This window comes from Andrographis paniculata, unplaced genomic scaffold, assembly GCF_009805555.1.
Source record: "Andrographis paniculata isolate CXL003 unplaced genomic scaffold, ASM980555v1 Contig9END, whole genome shotgun sequence".
In the NCBI taxonomy this organism is placed as follows: Eukaryota; Viridiplantae; Streptophyta; class Magnoliopsida; order Lamiales; family Acanthaceae; genus Andrographis; species Andrographis paniculata.
In genome coordinates this window covers 5,109,129-5,130,560 of record NW_026137639.1, presented here as the reverse complement: position 1 = coordinate 5,130,560, position 21,432 = coordinate 5,109,129, and the positions used below count along the sequence as shown (strand labels likewise).

General features: G+C 35.9%; 1 pseudogene; it reads left to right on the top strand.

Moving 5' to 3' along the window:
- The first annotated feature begins 5,026 nt into the window (after positions 1-5,026).
- LOC127244121 (ribosomal RNA small subunit methyltransferase, mitochondrial-like) lies at positions 5,027-20,895 on the top strand (annotated as a pseudogene).
- Positions 20,896-21,432: the final 537 nt, after the last annotated feature.

Sequence of the window (21,432 nt, the reverse complement as noted above, 5' to 3'; positions counted from 1 at the left end):
CCCTTTTTTGAGTCTTATTGATTTATCAACAAGTTTTATTATAGTATAGCATAGCTCAAGCTCATAAAACCCTAATTTACTGAAAAACGAGAAAAGCATAAGATTGTTACTAGTTTCTAAATCGCATAATGCCCTAATCGGCTTCAGATAGTACAAACAATAATAGAACTCCTAGGATCGCTTAATTTTTTTTACGAGGTCCTCTATGAACATCTCGTTGCACACACCCTCCAGATGGACTGCTACATCTAGTTTAGGAATGGTACGCCTTTTGTTGATAATATCCTTGATAAACTTAGCGTAATGTGGCATCTTTAGCAAAGCATCAACAAAAGGAACAGTGACTTTAAGCTTACAGAAAGTGTGCACAAACTTTTTAAACTCCTTGGAGTTGTCCTTCTTCCTGAGCCTCATGGGGAATGAAGCTTTGGATATCGTTTGTGATGGCTCATTCCTTAGTTGAGTTGGCTCTCGAGCGGCTTCTGTTGCTTGTGGCTCAGTTGGACTTACTTCATTAGAGAGAGTTTGAATATTTTCATCATTTACAGGTAAATTATTTAAAGAAACAAAAGAAGATGAGCAATCAGTACCTCGGTTTGGAAACGATGGTGATGAGGTGCATTTCCCAGTCTTGGTTTCCACAGCCTTCGCTTGAGTCTAGAGAGTTTTGACAGTCCCAGGCAGCATTCCTTTCTACTTCAGCTTTAGCGCTTCCGCTATATGCCCGATATGCGTCTCCATCATCTTGATCGAGGCAAAAGTATTCATTTCGAACTCCTGGTTTGCCTGCTTAGAGTTTCTCTTTAGTTCCTCTGGACTCAGCGGCTGGCTGGCTGCTATGGAAGGTTGGGCATAAACAGTTGTTGCGGAAAATGGGGGCCCTGAAAGTATTGTTGCGGCTAATAATATCCCTCTTGCTAGTATTGTTATCGGAAAGAATTATTGTGGCTGGTGGAATTGCAGTTGAGGGGTGAGGACAAGTAGACATTTGGAGCTGAGCCCGCTGGTACTGATGTTGCTGAGGCTGACTTTTTTTTTGCTATATAAAAGACCTCCATTGGGTTCTGAGTCTTTTCAATTGAACACTCAACGGTCTGCGGTTGCACAGACTGGTCTACATAAACACATTCCTCGCTTGCCTCGACCTCGTTAACTACTTTTTTTACCTATATTATTACCAAATAACTCCTGCTTCACAAGCTTAGTCAGCTCTTTCGTCTAGATAGAGAGACTTTCCACCCTAGCATCATTTGAAATTGTAGCGGGGTCCTAGTAGAGACCCCTTGATGGCTCCGGGCTGCTGCTCTTTGGCCAGCTAGTCTGATTGACAACCATTTTCTCTATCAGTGCCCTGGCCTCGGACGTGCACAAACTCATCAGCGAACGGCCCACTGCTGCATCTAAAGACATCCTCAACTCAGGAGTAATCCCATAATAGAACAATTCGAGCTATATCAAGTCAAGAATCTCATAGTAAGGGTAGTTACAAAGCAACATCTTGAAGTGGCTCCAAGCTTTGGGCAGGGTCTCATCAGTGACCATCTTGAAACTCAAGATCTCATTTCGCTGCCTGATGTTCTTGCAAACATGATGGTATTTGCTCACAAATGATTGGGTTGCTTCCTTGAATGATGAAGAAGGTGGACTGAGGGTATCAAACAACTTCTTTGCTTCACCTACTAAGGAAAAAGAAATAATATTAAATTTGCATTTTCTTTTGAGATACCATGCAATTTCGATGTGGCCTCAATCCAATTGAAGTTCTAAAAATGCTCGTATAGGCTTTCATTGAGTAGCCCATGGAACTAGTTCTGGCTAGCCATCCCTATCAGCGCTAGCTTCAGTTCCTAGTTGCTAGATCATGTGAGGACTGTACTCATGATCAGAGTCGCATCATGCATTGATTGGTAATGAGCGTCCATAAGGACCTCAATAGCTGGGCGATCAGCGGCCCTTTACCCTGTAAATTGCCTTCGATGTGGCTCAACAGTAGGTGAAGACGGAGTGTTGGTGGTGGGATTCACCTCAACATGAGCAGTCTGGGCCGGTTGAGCATTGAGAACTGTGGCTGGGAAGCTTGGGTCTGATCAACAGTGAAAAAACCCAAAAATATCGACTTTGATATGAAAGTACAAGTTTTTTTAGTACAAGTACAAGTCTGGCGAATGCCAAGTGCAACATGATTCCTATGTAGGTACAATTTTGAGCTTGTATAGCCATAAATATCTTTTATTGTAGGCATATTATCCCGCGTACCATTTATCCGAGACGGTTACAATATATATACATTCACATATATATTAATATATATAATTGTATATACAATGTTTATAAATAATCTTTACGAATAGATTTATTTATATATATATTTGTATTTATATTTGACTAACATTTATAAATAACACTTACATTTACATTTATATATACAATTATAATGTTTATAGATACATATATATTTACATTTGTCATGAAACATGGCATTGTGATTTGGAGGGATATGTGCTCCGTATTGAAATATATCTATGATTGGATCCGAATGCGGTGGCAAAATCCAAAACAACACTTAGATATATATATATTTATATACAATTATAATATTTACATTTATATATATTTACATTTGACATGAAAAATAAAGTTGTATTGTAGGTACAACTGTCTTTAAAATTTATTGTTCCTTGCAAAACCCTAATGTGTTTCCACGACCTCACGAAAACATACTTTATCTCCGCTAGAAAAGTGTATCTGAGGTAAAATATACATGTTTTCAATGAAAAATAAGAGATGTTATATCAGGTATAACGCCATTTTTCATGTCAAATGCGTCTTCACAATTCCTAAACCCACTTTCATCGCCACCTTTCATGTGGGACACGAGAAAAAAACTATTTTGAATAAGTGGTATTGGTCGAGTACGATAAGTTAGTGAAATCGCTTCAAAAAATAGTATGCAGAAGGTTGTACCTACAATTGAAGACAATTATACCTACACAAGCTTAAAATTGTATCTACATAGGAATAAAGTTGTACTTGCGTTCCTGTACTTGAAAAATACCTATTTTTGGCGGAAACACAGCTCGCGGAAACATGCTGTGTTTTTTCTCGCAGAAACATATTGTGTTTCCGCCAAAAATATATTTTCCTGGTAGAATTTGTTGTTTTCAGCGGAAACACAATATGTTTCCGCAAGCTCGCAGAAACATCCTTGGTTTCTGTTGAAAACAAACATTTTTGGCGTGAAAGGTAATAATTTTGAATTACACAATTTCTTCATTCTTTTATTGGAATAACGATGATTTTCTTGTTATTCTCTGTAGGTAAAATTGCTCATAACTCCACTATGGTTTCAAAATTCAACGTAAAATTTCCCTATACTTTGAAAATTGCGTGGCATCCCCTTATACTTTAAAAAACGTTGCATGAAATCCCACTACCATGAAAACATCCTTGTATGATGAGAAGATGATTTTCTATTTGTATGTTTTGCATGGCGGGGGGTTTTTATGCAATCTTTTTAAAGTATAAAGAGGTATCATGCAATTTTTTAAAGTAAAGTGGTGATTCACGCTGAGTTTTAAACCACAGTTGGGTTTCATTGAACATTTTTTAAAGTATAAAAGGACGCTATGCAATTTCTAAAGTAAAAAAGGGATTTACACTGAGTTTCGAAACCACAAAGGAGTTATGGACAATTATTTGCCTTTTTTTTATACATTGCTATATTACGATAAAAAAAATATATCAAATTAGAACACATTCATCTTATAAATCTTATAAACAACAAATAAATAGTATAAAACATACCAGTGTAGAGAATACCCAATTGACGAGAGAAAAGTCGAACTACAAATTTTTAGCAAAGACTTTATACGAATTGGGGACCGAGCACGTACGATTATGCTATGTGAGAATAGTGAAACAATTTTTTTTGTTTGTTTAAAATTTAGATTTTAAGGGCATATAGGTATTTGACGTGATAGGAATATTTAAGTCTTTTTTAATAATAATAAGAGTTGAAAGAAATTAGTAATTTATAATGGGGAGTTAATGAGAAGAAACTTTATAGCGGGGAATTATTAGAAAATTTACTTGGTCAAAACAAATTGATATGGAGGTGTCCCTATTTAATACAATATTTTATATATATATATATAATATTTTAAAAAATTATTATTAATAAGTAATATAAAAAATTCTAAAAACATCTGATCTAATATACATTTAAAAACATCTCTTATAGTTATTATCTTTAATCCATTATCTTTTTATCTCTCTCATTCACATCATATTAACCTCAATATTCAAATCATTTCATTTATCATCACCCGTTATAGTAAATCACGTTCAACCCATTACTTTTACTATTTTATAAATAAATAATAATTTATTTATCTATAAATATTTTTATATTTTATGATCTAATATATTTATATAATATTATACTTTAACATTTAAATATTAATCTATATAAATTTTAATAATGGAATATATTCGGAATAAATAAATATATATTAACTAAAAATAACATCAAAAGAATCATAATAATTAACAATATAGCTTAAGAATTATTATTTTTTGTTTGAAATCGTATCCAAATAATATATGCCGTAAGGTAAATAACAACAAATAATTTTAAAATAGGATAGATAAAGCGTGAGAATTGGTTAATAAATTTTTAATATATATATATAGAATTTATGTTAAATTTACAATTTAAAATTTTGAAATTTCAAATTTATTTTTGATAGTATTTAATTAAATTTTTAAATTTTTGTTTTTTTTTTATTAAAGGTAACCTATTCATAAAAAAAGTAATAAATTTTGATAATTGTATTTCTTGTTAAAATTAATAAATTTTGTTATAATAAAAATAATAAAACAATAATAAAAAAGATTATTGCAACATATATTCTAATTTGAAGAAGTCCAAAAGTAGAATTGGGTTGTACTCCAATAGAATCTATGATGGCCCAATACTGGATACTTAGAAATCAAATCTTTTTTCTTGCAGAGACAGGGAGGGAAGGAGTTCAAAAAAAGAAGTCTAGCCATGATTATAAATGAAGAAGGTGAAGAACAACTACGCCTCTCCAGGAGCAAAGGTCAGCATCTTCTGACCAACAACCTTGACTCAAATCGGTCGAACTTCAAGCATAAAACATTATTGTTCTCGAAATCGGTCCAGGCACATGGAATCTCACTCTAAAACTCCTCGAAGCTGCCAGAAGAGTTGTCGCTGTCGAAATCGACCCTCGGATGATCGATGTTCTTCGTAAGCGTGGCACTGAGAGAGGATTTCTTAAACGCTTGAATGCGAGGGTTTTCAGTTTTGCAAGTTTTATTAATGCGCTTGAACTGTTTGCTGAAATGCCTAAAAAAAAATAATCAATATGCTAATCAGTACAAGTTTATTTCAGTTTTTCATGAGTGGCATTGCTAAATGCAATTGTTGTTTGGTTTTGGAGATCATCAATGGCGACGCATTGAAGGTTAAATTGCCAGAATTCAATCCGGTTGTGGCCAACATTCCATATGATACATCGTCTCCGTTATTGGCTAAATTTATAATACCCCGTAAAATAATGGCCGGAAGTTCACGGAAGTTTGCCGGGGTCCATACCGATGTCGGACGATATTATTTGGGGCTCAAGTTGTTTGGGTTTTTGGCGTAAAAAATATTATAATTTGATTAAAATTAAGGGTAGTTGGGCCAAAGTTGAGCCCAAAAAAATAAAAAAAATTAATTTGGTATAAGTCCATGTCTATTTTATTTAAAAGAAAAAACTAGAGAGGCCGCAACCCTCCCTCCAGCTAACCGCCGCCCAATCATCTTTCTCTTTTTCTTTGGAGGTTTTCTTCTCCAAAATTCTCATTTTGGTCTCTTCTCGTAAGGTAAATGAGATTAATTTTAGATAATTAAAATGTTATAATCTCTAAACCTATTTGTTGATTCTTTGTAGTTTCTTTGAAATTATTTTTAAATGAGTTTGTTCTAAAACCTTGGCTTTTCCCATCTTCCCTTTAGGAAGTTTATTAGGATAGTATTTAGGGTTTATAGAGAAATTCTTACGCTAATTTAAGTAGGAAAGTGAATGATTTGTGAAACGGACTAGAAACCTTGATTTTTCCGTTACCTAGTTATGATTTTAGGAATGGATTTGTGATTATTTTTAAATATTGCGATTCTTGGGGTTAGATTATACTTACTTGGATGGATATATAATCTAAACGGTTACTTGGCAAAGTAAAGTAAGACTTTAATGAACTTGTTGAATTCTAAATACTCTACTTTTTGTTTAGTTGGTTAAATCTTGGCAATTGAAATGTTTTGAATATAGAACTCTTTTTAAGAAATTGCCTAACAAGATGTTCAGTATTTGGTCAAATTGATAATTGAAACTATCCGTCGAGTCCAATTAACTCGTCGATTATTTGAATAATAAGGCATAGTCTTCCACCTTTGTGCCTTGCAAACATGTGACGGTATACCGGTATTTTTGGATAACTACCTAACCTCGAACTAGAATCCGAATGGGCTGGGTCGAATAATCGAGATGGCAGTTCCCTTTTTGGGTGATTCCGAGGTGCCCGTCATTCGTGATAGAGGGATAGATTGCGTACAATCCTCTCTTGGTATGTTATATTGGAGACTAGAGGGCTGTGGGCCATTTTGTGCCTCTCGCAAATTAATAAATAAATTGACTTACGTGTACTTTGGGCTTTGAACCCTTAGATACACATTGTGGAGCTTTTCTTGAGGGTTGCGACCCTATGTTTGTTATGTGTAATTATGTGACGTGTCACACGGAGTAATAAGCTTGGAAAATCGGGTCGAGCCGACCCTAATTAAGGCCTAGTGGATATTTCATCATGATGTGTTCATACCATTATTTGAGAATGAAAAGGATATATAAGGGAGACACTAATAGACTTGTGTGTGTGAGTTATCTTTATGTGATATGTGACATTTTATTCAAATTATCTTCTTCAAATGATTTTGTGGCATTTACACGTGAATCATGACTTATACCGTATTAATTTATCTTCGATTAATTGCGTTTACTCAACCATCGTGTTGACTCTCTTTCTACAAACCTTTTGTAGGTGATGGTGCTTTTTGTTATACCTAAATGATGCATTTACGTCATATTATCCATCGGGGGAACTAGAACTATTTTATCTTCTAGAATGCTTTTCAAATTCATTAATTATGTTTAAGAACTAATGCCTTTTGAACTATTTTCAACTAATGTTTTGGACTCGAACTTATTTAAATGATAAGCCGGTGCGTTTTAATTTTAAGTCCCTATTTAGTTGATTGTAATAGTTATTTTTAGCCTTAGCGTAAAAACGTAGGTCCCGTTAGTTGATGAATGAGCCTTCCGGGATGGCGTGGCGGTGACACTCCGGTTTGAGCCAACCGGGGTGTTATAGTTGGTATCAGAGCCTAGCTTAAAGGCTTATGCATGCTTCTTGCTTAATAAAACTTGAAGATTTTGAAATTTCTAAAATCAATTAGATAATTGGTTTAGTCGAGTTTGGGTACATTCATGGCATGCATTGCATTTTATATTTATTCCATGTGTTTATGTGCATTGGTTATACTATTTGATTAGTTAAAGCTTATTAGGTCTAGTCTTGATTAATAGATCCATTTTGAGGACGAAATGTCCTAAGGAGGGGAGAATGTAATACCACATCAAAAAATTGCCGGAAGTTCACCGGAACTTTGCGAAATCTGATGCCGGAGTCGTACAATATTATTTTGGGCTTAATTTATTCTGGGCTTTTGGTGTAAGAAATTAAAAAATTGAGTCAAAATTAGGAGTAAAATTGAGCTTGAATTATTTTTGGCCCAAGTAGGGTAAAATAAATAATAAATGCTCAAGTCTTTTATGTTTAATAAAATATAAAATAAAATAAAATAAGGAATGAAGTAGTAGAACTAGCGATCAGCCGCCAGCTGCCGTCCCAGTGCCTCTTCTTCTTCCTTGGAATTCTTCTTCTCCAAAACTCTTTCTTTTGGTCTCTTTTCTTCAGGTAATTGGAATTAATCTTAGATGATAGATGCTATGTTTTAATCCCTAGGCCCGTTCTATTGATATTTTTCAAAATTATTTTCAAATGGATTTGCCCTAAAAGTGGTAGAATTTACCAATTTTTTCTAGAAAGTTGATCATAATGTTCCCTATGGCTTTTGTGAAGATTATTATAGTATTCTAAGTTAACAATCATAGAATTTGTGGAATTGGTTCTAAACCCTAGTTTTGCCCTAGCTTAGTTATGGTTCTTGGAAAAATATTTATGGTTATATTTAAATATTATAATTTTTGGTGTTAGATCATTCCTATCGTGATGGACATATTATTCAAATATTTTTTGGAGAAATATAGTGAGATTATACCGAACTTGTTGGGTTTTAATATTATACTTTTTGGTTAGTTAAATGTTGACCATTTGAATGCTTTGAGGTTAAAGTTTTTTCGAAAATTTTCTTAATAGCATGTTGAGTATTGGGTCAAATTGATAATTAAAACTACCCGTCGAGTCCGATCAACTCGTCGATTGTATGGATGATAAGGCATAGCCTTCCACCTCTGTGCCTTGCAAACACGCGAGGGTATATCGGTATTTTAGGATAACTAGCTAACCTTGAACTAGAACCCGAATAGGCTAGGTCGAGGGATCGAGATGACGTGTTCCCTCGTTGGGTGATTCCGAGGTGCTCGTCATTCATGACGAAAAGGTCTTTAGACCGTCATCCGTGATGGAGGGATGAATTGCGTACAATCCACTCTTGCTATTTTAGATTGGAGAGTAGAGGGTTGTGCCCCGTTTGGCGCCGCTCGGAGACTAATATATAAATTGACTTACGTGTACTTTGGGCTTTGAACCCCTAGATACACATTGTGGAGCTTTTCTTGAGGGTTGTGACCCTATGTTTGTTATGTGTAATTATGTGACGTGTCACACGGAGTAATAAGGTTGGAAAATCGGGTCGAGCCGACCCTAATTAAGGCCTAGTGGATATTTCATCGTGATGTGTTCATACCATTATTTGAGAATGAAAATGAGATAAGGGAGGCGTTAAAAGACACGTGTGTGTGAGTTACCTTTATGTGATATGTGACATTTTATTCAAATTATCTTCTTTAAATGATTTTATGGCATTTACACGTGAATCGTGACTTGTACTGTATTAGTTTATCTTCGATTAATTGCGCTTACTCAACCGTCGTGTTGACTCTCTTTCTACAAACCTTTTGTAGGTGATGATGCTTCCGTTATACCTAAATGATGCATTCACGTCATATTATCCATCGAGGGAACTAAAACTACTTTATCTTCTATAATGCTTATGAAAAAATTCATTAATTATGTTTAAGAACTAATGCCTTTTGAACTATTTTCAACTAATTTTTTTTACTCAAACTTATTTAAATGATAAGCCAGTGCGCTTTAATTTTAAATTCCTATTTAGTTGCTTGTAATAGTTATTTTTAGCCTTAGCGTAAAAACGTAGGTCCCGTTAGTTGATGAATGAGCCTTCCGGGATGGCGTGGCGGTGACACTCCGGTTTGAGCCAACCGGGGTGTTATAGTTGGTATCAGAGCCTAGCTTAAAGGCTTATGCATGCTTCTTGCTTAATAAAACTTGAAGATTTTGAAATTTCTAAAATCAATTAGATCATGGGTTTAGTCGCGTTTGGGTGCATTCATGGCATGCATTGCATTTTATGTTTATTCCAATGAGTTTGTGTGCATTGGTTATGTTATTTGATTAGTTAGAGCTTATTAAGTGTAGTCTTGATTAACAGATCGATTTCGAGGACGAAATGTCCAAAGGAGAGGAGAATGTAATACCCCGTCAAATAATTGCCGGAAGTTCGCTAGAACTTGCCAGAATCCGATGCCGGAATCGGACAATATTATTTTGAACCTAATTTATTTTGGGCTTTTAGTGTAAGAAATTTAAAAATTGAGTCAAAATTAGGAGTAAAATTTAGTTTGAATCATCTTTGGCCCAAGTAGGGTAAAATAAATAATAAATGCCCAAGTTTTTTACGTTTAATAAATTATAAAATAAAATAAAATAAGAGAGGCAGTAGTAGAACTAGCGATTAGCCGCCAGCTGCGCCTCAGTGCCTCTTATTCTTCCTTGGAATTCTTCTTCTCCAAAACTCTTTATTTTGATCTCTTCTCTTAAGGTAATTGGGATTAATCTTAGATGATAGATGCTATGTTTTAATCCCTAGGCCCCTTCTATTGATATTTTTCAAAATTATTTTCAAATGGGTTTGCCCTAAAAGTGGTAGATTTTGCCCATTTTTTCTAGAAAGTTGATCATAATGTCCCCAATGGCTTATGTGAAGATTATTATAGTATTCTAAGTTAACAATCGTAGAATTTGTGGAATTAGTTCTAAACCCTAGTTTTGCCCTAACCTAGTTATGGTTATTGGAAAAATATTTATGGTTATATTTAAATATTATTATTTTTGTAGGTAAATCATCTATTGTGATGGACATATTATTCAAATGTTTTTTGAAGAAATATAGTGAGATTATACCGAACTTGTTAGGTTTTAATATTCTACTTTTTAATGGTTAAATGTTGGCCATTTGAATGCTTTAAGGTTAAAGTTCTTTCTAAAATTTGCTTAATAGCATGTTGAGTATTGGGTCAAATTGGTAATTAAAACTACCCGTCAAGTCTGATCAACTCGTCGACTGTATGGATGATAAGGCATAGCCTTCCACCTCTGTGCTTTATAAACACGCGAGGGTATACCGATATATTAGGATAACTAGCTAACCGTGAACTGGAACCCGAATGGGCTAGGTCACGGGATCGAGATGGCGAGTTCCCTTTTTGGGTGATTCCGAGGTGCTCATCATTCACGATGAAAACGTCTTAAGACCGTCATCCGTGATGGAGAGATGGATTGCATACAATCCATTGTTTGTATTTTAGATTGGAGACTACAGGGTTGTGCCCCGTTTGGCGCCCCTCGGAGACTAATAAATAAATTGACTTACGTGTACTTTGGGCTTTGAACCCTTAGATACATATTATGGAGCTTTTTTTTAGGGTTGTAACCCTATGTTTGTTATGTGTAATTATGTGACGTGTCACACGGAGTAATAAGCTTGGAAAATCGGGTCGAGCCGACCCTAATTAAGGCCTAGTGGATATTTCATCGTGATGTGTTCATACCATTATTTGAGAATGAAAAGGAGATATAAGGGAGACGCTAATAGACTTGTGTGTGTGAGTTATCTTTATGTGATATGTGACATTTTATTCAAATTATATTCTTTAAATGATTTTGTTGCATTTACACGTGAATTATGACTTATACCGTATTAATTTATCTTCGATTAATTGCGCTTACTCAACCATCGTGTTGACTCTCTTTCTACAAACCTTTTGTAGGTGATGGTGCTTTTGTTATACCTAAATGATGCATTTACATCATATTATCCATCGGGGGAACTAGAACTATTTTATCTTCTAGAATGCTTTTCAAATTCATTAATTATGTTTAAGAACTAATGCCTTTTGAACTATTTTCAACTAATGTTTTGGACTCGAACTTATTTAAATGATAAGCCGGTGCGTTTTAATTTTAAGTCCCTATTTAGTTGATTGTAATAGTTATTTTAGCCTTAGCATCACAACGTAGGACCCGTTGGTTGATGAATGAGTCTTCCGGTGTTGTGTGGCGGTGACACTCTGGTTTAACCAGCTAGGGTGTTACAATTGGTATCAAAGCCTACGTTAAAGGCTCATGCTTCTTGGTTAATAAAACTTGAAGGTTTTGAAAATTTTAAAATCAATTAGATCATGGGTTTAGTCAGGTTTGGGTGCATTCATGGCATGCATTGCATTTTATGTTTATTGCATGTGTTTATGTGCATTGGTTATGTTATTTGATTAGTTAAAGCTTATTAAGTCTAGTCTTGATTAACAGATCGATTTCGAGGCCGAAATGTCCAAAGGAGAGGAGAATGTAATACCCTGTCAAACAATTGCCGGAAGTTCGCCGAAACTTGCCAGAATCCGATGACGGAGTCGGACAATATTATTTTAGGCCTTATTTATTTTGGGCTTTTGGTGTAAGAAATTAAAAAATTGAGTCAAAATTAGGAGTAAAATTGAGTTTGAATCATCTTTGGCCCAACTAGGGTAAAATAAATAATAAATGCCCAAGTCTTTTACGTTTAATAAAATATAAAATAAAATAAAATAAAAGAGGCAGTAGTAGAACTAACGATCAGCCGCTAGCCGCCACCCCAGTGCCTCTTCTTCTTCCTTGGAATTCTTCTTCTCCAAAACTTTTTCTTTTGGTCACTTCTCTTAAGGTAATTGGGATTAATCTTAGATGATAGATGATATGTTTTAATCCCTAGGCCCCTTCTACTGATATTCTTCAAAATTATTTTCAAATGGGTTTGCCCTAAAAATAGTAGATTTCGCCCATTTTTTCCAAGAAAGTTGATCATAATGTCCGCTACGGCTTATGTGAAGATTATTATAGTATTCTAACTTAGCAGTCGTAGAATTTGTGGAACTAGTTCTAAACCCTAGTTTTGCCCTAACCTAGTTATGGTTCTTGAAAAAATATTTATGGTTATATTTAAATATTATGATATTTGGAGGTAAATCATGTCTATTGTGATTTACTGTGATGGACATATTATTCAAATGTTTTTTGGAGAAATATAGTGAGATTATACCAAACTTGTTGGGTTTTAATATTCTACTTTTTGGTTGGTTAAATGTTGACCATTTGAATGCTTTGAGGTTAAAGTTCTTTCTAAAATTTTCTTAATAGCATGTTGAGTATTTGGTCAAATTGGTAATTAAAACTGCCCGTCGAGTCCGATCAACTCGTCGATTGTATGGATGATAAGGCATAGCCTTCCACCTCTGTGCCTTAGAAACACGCGAGGGTATACCGATATATTATGATAACTAGCTAACCTAGAACTGTAACCCGAATGGGCTAGGTCGCGGGATCGAGATGGCGAGTTCCCTTTTTGGGTGATTTCGAGGTGCTCATCATTCACGATGAAAAGGTCTTTAGACCGTCATCCGTGATGAAGGGATAGATTGCGTACAATCCACTCTTGCTATTTTAGATTGGAGAGTAGAGGGTTGTGCCCCGTTTGGCGCCGCTCGGAGACTAATATATAAATTGACTTACGTGTACTTTGGGCTTTGAACCCCTAGATACACATTGTGGAGCTTTTCTTGAGGGTTGTGACCCTATGTTTGTTATGTGTAATTATGTGACGTGTCACACGGAGTAATAAGGTTGGAAAATCGGGTCGAGCCGACCCTAATTAAGGCCTAGTGGATATTTCATCGTGATGTGTTCATACCATTATTTGAGAATGAAAATGAGATAAGGGAGGCGTTAAAAGACATGTGTGTGTGAGTTACCTTTATGTGATATGTGACATTTTATTCAAATTATCTTCTTTAAATGATTTTATGGCATTTACACGTGAATCGTGACTTGTACTGTATTAGTTTATCTTCGATTAATTGCGCTTACTCAACCGTCGTGTTGACTCTCTTTCTACAAACCTTTTGTAGGTGATGATGCTTCCGTTATACCTAAATGATGCATTCACGTCATATTATCCATCGAGGGAACTAGAACTACTTTATCTTCTATAATGCTTATGAAAAAATTCATTAATTATGTTTAAGAACTAATGCCTTTTGAACTATTTTTAACTAATGTTTTTTACTCAAACTTATTTAAATCATAAGCCAGTGCGCTTTAATTTTAAATTCCTATTTAGTTGCTTGTAATGGTTATTTTAGCCTTAGCATCACAACGTAGGGCCAGTTGGTTGCTGAATGAGCCTTCTGGTGTGGCGTAGCGGTGACACTCTGGTTTAACCTGCCGGGGTGTTACAGTTGGTATCAAAGCCTACGTTAAAGGCTCATGCTTCTTGGTTAATAAAACTTGAAGGTTTTGAAATTTTTAAAATCAATTAGATCATGGGTTTAGTCGCATTTGGGTGCATTCATGGCATGCATTGCATTTTATGTTTATTCCAATGTGTTTGTGTATTGGTTATGTTATTTGATTAGTTAGAGCTTATTAAGTCTAGTCTTGATTAACAGATCGATTTCGAGGACGAAATGTCCAAAGGAGAGGAGAATGTAATACCCCGTCAAATAATTGCCGGAAGTTCGCTAGAACTTGCCGGAATCCGATGCCAGAGTCGGACAATATTATTTTAGACCTAATTTATTTTGGCCTTTTGGTGTATGAAATTAAAGAATTGAGTCAAAATTATGAGTAAAATTGAGTTTGAATCATTTTTCGCCAAGTAGGGTAAAATATATAATAAATGCCCAAGTCTTTTATGTTTAATAAAATATAAAATAAAATAAAACAAGATAGGCAGTTGTAGAACTAACAATTAGCCGCCAGCCGCCGCCCCAGTGCCTTTTCTTCCCCCAGGAATTCTTCTCATCCAAAACTCTTTCTTTTGGTCTCTACTTTTAAGGTAATCGGGATTAATCTTAGATGATAGATGATATGTTTAAATCCCTAGGCCCCTTCTATTGATATTTTTCAAAAATATTTTCAAATGGGTTTGCCCTAAAAGTGGTAGATTTTGCCAATTTGTTTCTAAAAAGTTGATCATAATGTCTCATATGGCTTATTTGAAGATTATTATAGTATTCTAAGTTAACAATCATAGAATTTATTGAATTAGTTATAAACCCTAGTTTTGCCCTAACCTAGTTATGGTTCTTGGAAAAATATTTATGGTTATATTTAAATATTATGATTTTTGGAGTTAAATCATGTCTATTGTGATGGACATATTATTCTAATGTTTGTTTGGCGAAATAAAGTGAGAATATAGCGAACTTGTTGGGTTCTAATATTCTACGTTGTGCTTGGTTAAATATTGACTATTTTAATGCTTTGAGGTTAAAGTTCTTTCTAAAATTTGCTTAATAGCATGTTGTGTATTGGGTCAAATTGGTAATTAAAACTACCCGTCGAGTCCGATCAACTCGTCGATTGTTTGGATGATACGACATAGCTTTCCTCCTCTGTGCCTTTCAAACACACGAGGATATACCGGTATTTTAGGATAACTAGCTAACCTTGAACTAGAACCCGAATGGGCTAGGTCAAGGGATCGAGATGGTGAGTTTCCTTTTTGGGTGATTTCGAGGTTCTCATCATTCACGATGAAAAGGTCTTTAGACCGTCATCCGTGATTGAGGGATGGATTGCGTACAATCCACTATTGGTATTTTATATTGGAGACTAGAAGATTGTGCCCCGTTTGGCACCGCTCGGAGACTAATAAATAAATTGACTTACGTTTACTTTGGGCTTTGAACCCTTAGATACATATCGTGGAGCTTTTCTTGAGGGTTGTGACCCTATGTTTGCTATATGTAATTATGTGACGTGTCATACGGAGTAATAGGTTTGGATAACCGGATCGAGCCGGCCCTAATTAAGGCCTAGTGGATATTTCTTCGTGCTATGTTCATACCATTATTTGAGAATGAAAAGAAGATATAAGGGAGACGCTAAAAGATGTGTGAGTTACCTTTATATGATATGTGACATTTTATTCAAATTATCTTCTTTAAACGATTTTGTGGCATTTACACGTGAATCATGACTTATACCGTATTAATTTATCTTCGATTAATTGCGCTTACTCAACCGTCGTGTTGACTCTCTTTCTACAAACCTTTTGTAGGTGATGGTGCTTCCGTTTACCTAAATGATGCATTTACGTCATATTATCCATCGGGAGAACTAGAACTACTTTATCTTCTAGAATGCTTTTGAAATTAATTAATTATGTTTAAGAACTAATGTCTTTTGAACTATTTTCAACTAATGTTTTTTACTCAAACTTATTTAAATGATAAGCTGGTGCGCTTTAATTTTAAATCCCTATTTAGTTGCTTGTAATGGTTATTTTAGTCTTAGTGCCACAACGTAAGGCCCGTTGGTTGATGAATGAGCCTTCCGGTGTGCATGGCGATGACACTCCGGTTTGAGCCGGCCGAGGTGTTACAACTTTCCTCAAACTTTTTGGTAGGTGATGGTGCTTCCGTTATACCTAAATATTTCATCCACGTTATACTATACATCAGGGGGAATTAGAACTACTTTATCTTCTAGAATACTTTTGAAATCTATTATTAATGTTTAAGAACTGATGTCTTTTAAACTAATTTTTGACTTATGCTTTTGACTTGAATTTTAATTATTTAAATGATAAGTCGGTTCGCTTTTATTTTAAATCTCTAATTAATTGCTTGTAACGGTTATTTTAGCCATAGCGCCACAACGTAGGCCTCGTTGGTTGATGAGCCGACCGCGGTATTACAGTTGGTATCATAGCATAGGTTAAAGGCTCATGCTTCCTTGTTAATAAAATTTGAAGGATTTCAAAATTTTTAAAATAAATTAGATCATAGGTTTAGTCAGGTTTGATTGCATTCATGGCATGCATTGCATTATATATTTATTATGTGAGTTTATGTGCATTGGTTATGCTAGTTGATTAGTTAAAGCTTATTAGGTCTAGTCTTGATTAGCATATGTCTCTTAGGCGTGCTCGTCAACCTCTTATGGCACTTGAGTCCTATAAAGAGGTTAAGAGTAGGCAATCCCAAAACCCTGAGCCTCCAGCTCAAAATCCCATTCGACCTTCAAACCCGACATTGGAGTTCTTTCGTCAGTTTATGAGACAATTTGCTTAACAGCCCTGGAGTGCTATGAATGCAGTGTTACATCATAGTCCTCCGACTTTTATTGGTCAATCGGACCCTACTGTTTTGGGAGAATGGTTGGATCGTCTGAAAACGACATTTGAGGTGGTGAGATGCACAGAAGGAGAGAAGACTATGATAGCCGCGTATTACTTAGAAGGATTGGCGAAAAAAGTGGTGGAATAATGAGAAACCTTTCGGGAGCAACTTGGTTAAATTACCGTGGAAGGCCTTTAAGGTGATGATAAGGGGTCGCTTTTATCCCCCACACCTTCAGAGAGCGAAGGAGGATAAGTTCAATGCTTTGGTGCAGGGTAGGTTATATAACGGTGGAGGGGTACTTCACGCATTTCAATGAGTTGGTTGCCTACGCTTCGGGTTTGGCAGCGAATGATCGATGCAAGTTGACAATATTTGTTGGCGGCTGAATTGAGACATTTAGCGATTCTTAGCCGGCTTTAGTATGTCAACCCTTCATGAGGCATACGAGAAGGCGGCTAACATCTATTGGGCGAATCGGATATCGTATGATGAGCGGAGGGATGAAATCCGCAGGAAAGATAGAGAAAAAGGAAGGTGGATGAGGGATTGAAAAATCACCAACGAAAGGATCAATCGGAGAGGTTCTTGGGTACACCTTATGCAGCTCGCCCTAAGTTCATTCCTGCGAATTCGAGTGGGAGTCATGGTGGTTAGCTTGGTTGTAGCCGATGTGGGAAGTTTCATCCGGGAGTTCATTGTGATGGCCAGTCCGTCACTTGTTATTACTGCTATGAGCTGGGGCATGTCAAGAGGTTTTGTCCTAAGTTAGTTAGAACTCCGCATGCGATCGAGAGGGCACCGGCTCTAGAGCAGCAGGATCGTATGCTGCCAGTGGTACCTCAGCGCGCAAGATGAGGAATGAGGGGCTAGATGGGTCACATCAATGTCATGATGAGAGGTCAAGCCGTGGAGAACAAGGGAGCCATCCTAACTGGTATGTCCTTGGTGAATTCTTTGATTGTAGTTATTCTCTTTAATTCTGGTGCATCACTTTCTTTCATATCGAGTAGGTGCTGAGAAGTTAGAATTAGATTCTCGAGTAGAGGTTTGGTAAAGATTAAGCTACCTTTAGGAGAGTTAGTGCTTCGTAATTGTCTTTTTGTAGTAAGTTGTTTCTCATCAATGTCATGATGAGAGGTCAAGCCGTGGAGAACAAGGGAGCCGTCCTAATTGGTATGTCCTTGCTGAATTCTTTGATTGTAGTTATTCTTTTTAATTCTGGTGCATCCCTTTCTTTCATATCAAGTAGATGGGCTGAGAAGTTAGAATTAGATTCTCGAGTAGAGGTTTCGGTAGAGATTAAGCTGCCTTTAGGAGAGCTAGTGCCTTGTAATTGTCTTTTTGTAGGAATGTTTGTCATAATCGGAGACATAGAATTTTCTACTAATTTTTTGAAGCTTAAATTGGAGAAGTTGTTCAAGGAAGCGACGGGTGTGCAGATCGATTTTGAGGACGAAATGTCCTAAGGGGAAGGATGTAATACCCCGTAAAATAATCGCCGGAAATTTGTTGGAGCTTGCCGGGGTCCATGCCGGAATTTTCTACTAATCTTTTGAAGCTTAAATTGGCGAAGTTGTTTGAGGAAGCTCTGGGCGTGCGGATCGATTTTGAGGACGAAATGTCCTAAGGGAGAGGATGTAATACCCCGTAAAATAATCGCCGGAAATTTGCCGGAGCTTGCCGGGGTCCATGCCGGAGTCGGACAATATTATTTTGGGGAGTTTGTGGTGAGAGAAAATTATAATTTGATTAAAATTAAAGGTGTTTGGGCCAAAGTTGGGCCCAAAAGGAATAAAAAAATTAATTAGGTATAAGTCCATGTCTATTTTATTTAAAGAAAAAAATAGAGGCAGTAGCCCTCCCTCCTGCCAGCTGCCGCCGCCCAACCATCTTCCTCTTCTTCCTTGGAGGTTTTCTTCTCCAAAACCCTCCCTTTTGGTCTCTTCTTGTAAGGTAAGTGAGATTAATCTTATATAATTGATATGTTATATCTCTTAACCTATTTGTTAATTCGTGGTGGTTTCTTTGAAATTATTTTTAAATAGGTTTGTTCTAAAACCTTGCCCTAGCCTAGTTATGATTTTTTGGAAATGATTTGGGATTGTTTTTAAATAAGGCGATTCTTGGGGTTAGATTATGCTTACTTGGATAGACATATGATCTAAACGGTTACTTGGCAAAATAAAGTGAGACTTAAATGAATTTGTTGGATTCTAAGTACTTTGCTTGGTTGGCTAAATCTTGGCAATGGAAATGTTTTGAGTTTAAAACTCTTTTTAAGAAATTGTCTAATAGCATATTGAGTATTTGGTCAAATTAGTAATTGAAACTACCCGTCAAGTCCGATCAAATCGTCGATTGTTTGGATGATAAGGCATAGTCTTCCACTTCTGTGCCTTGCAAACACGTGAAGGTATACCGGCCTTTTAGGACAACTAGTTAACCTCGAACTAAAACCCGAATGGGCTAGGTCAAGGGATCGAGATGATGGGTTCCTTTTTTTGGATGATTCTGAGGTGCTAGTCATTCACAATGAAAAGGTGTTTAGACCGTCATCTGTGATGGAGGGATAGATTACGTACAATCCCCTTTTGGTATGTTATATTGGAGACTAGAGGGTTATGGGCTATTTGGCGCCCCTCGCAAATTAATAAATAAATTGACTTATGTGTACTTTGGGCTTCGAACCCTTATGTACATATTGTGGAGCTTTTCTTGAGGGTTGTGATCCTATGTTTGTTATGTGTAATTATGTGACATGTCGTACAAAGTAATAAGGTTGCAAAATCGGGTTGAGCCAGCCCTAATTAAGGCCTAGTGGAGTTTTATTCATGACATAACCATTATTTGAGAATAAAAATGAGATATAAAGGAGGCTCTAAAAGACTTGTGTGTGTGTGAGTTATCTTATGTGATATGTGACATTTTATTCAAATTATGTTCTTCAAATGATTTTGTGACATTTACACATGAGTTATGACTTATGCCGGATTATAATATCTTTGATTAATTGCGCTTACTCAATTGTCATGTTAACACTCTTTTTACAAATTTTTGGGTAGGTGATGGTGCTTCCGTTATACCTAAATGATGTATTCACGTCATATGATCCATCGAGGAATTAGAACTACTTTTATCTTCTAGAATACTTTTGAAATCTATTATTAATGTTTAAGAACTAATGTCTTTTAAACTAATTTCCGACTCATGCTTTTGACTCGAACTTTAATTATATAATTGATAAGCTGGTGCACTTTAATTTTAAATCTCTAATCGTTATTTTAGCCTTAGCGCCACAATGTAGGGCTCGTTTGTTGATGAGCCTTTCGGTGTGGCGTGGCAGTGACACTCCGGTTTGAGCCAACCGGGATGTTACAAATTAGTGTATGGGGCGAAGGTGAAACCATTTAGGAGTGCTACACTATTGCTTCAGAAAGAGATTTTGAGGAGGTTACTAGCGAAGCCTGGTGATTTTGAGTTCAATAGATTGGTTGTGAATATTATGCTGATGGCCAACGTAGACTTTGTAATGAATGTGAGCAAAAGAGACTTTGTACCATGTCCCAAGGTGGATTCCTCTGTTGTCAAAATTTATCCTATAATTGAGGTCCTGGAAGTGGTCTTGAATCAGTGGTGGGCTTTCACGAGGACTTGTTTTAGGAAGAAAAACAAGAGTTTAGGTGCGACGTTCAAGCAAAATCGAAAGTTAATGGAGCTAATGAAAATGTCGGAAGGAAGTTCCTGTGAAGATTGTAGTTCCAATTCATCGGATTATTACAGCATTAGGGAAGAGGATGAGGAGTTTGTAAGGGATGAAAGGCACGGTGATTCGATTATGAGATTTGGAATTGACGTCAGCTCTTTCAGGAAGAAAATTATAAGCATTTTGGGATGCGGTGGTTATTTGGATAAGAGGCCCTCAAAACTATCCAATGACAATCTTCTGCAGTTGTTATCTCTGTTCAAGGAAGCTGGGATATATTTTCATGATCGAACAAAGCCAAGCGAAGCATGTGATGCTGCTCATGATGATATGATGTCAGATGTATGTGAGAGAGAACCGAAATGATGATTTATTGCTGGAAAATATTGTTTGGTTATACGAAGAAGGATGAGAAGAATAGGGTTAGACCGTTGTCATGCTTTTATAATATTATATTTGTGTATTGTCATTGTCTACATAGTTAATTTTGAGCATTCTTGTATTTTTATAATTATATTGGAGTTGATGTCATTCCTAAAGTATGAACATTCAATGTTTTTAAGGTTGATGTTTGATGTATTAGCGAATTCTGAGACCTAAGTTTGTGACCTGACTGGTGTTGATGGATCTGATTTATCGGGATACAAATGGATATGCATTTGTGGGTAGTGAAAGCAGCCAGAATTGGTTATTTCGATGGTGTTTTTGCTAGACAAATTATCCTAGGCTATATTCATAGAATCACTATAAGATCCAAACTTGTGTCTGTAACGACGTGTGTGTGGGCTTCAGATTTCAAACTTGGTTATTATGAAAATTATGAAATTATACTCTGAACAGAAAACTTAGTTTTGCTGTGTCCAATGCACAATAAATCAGTTTGTTCTTTTACTCATCATCTTC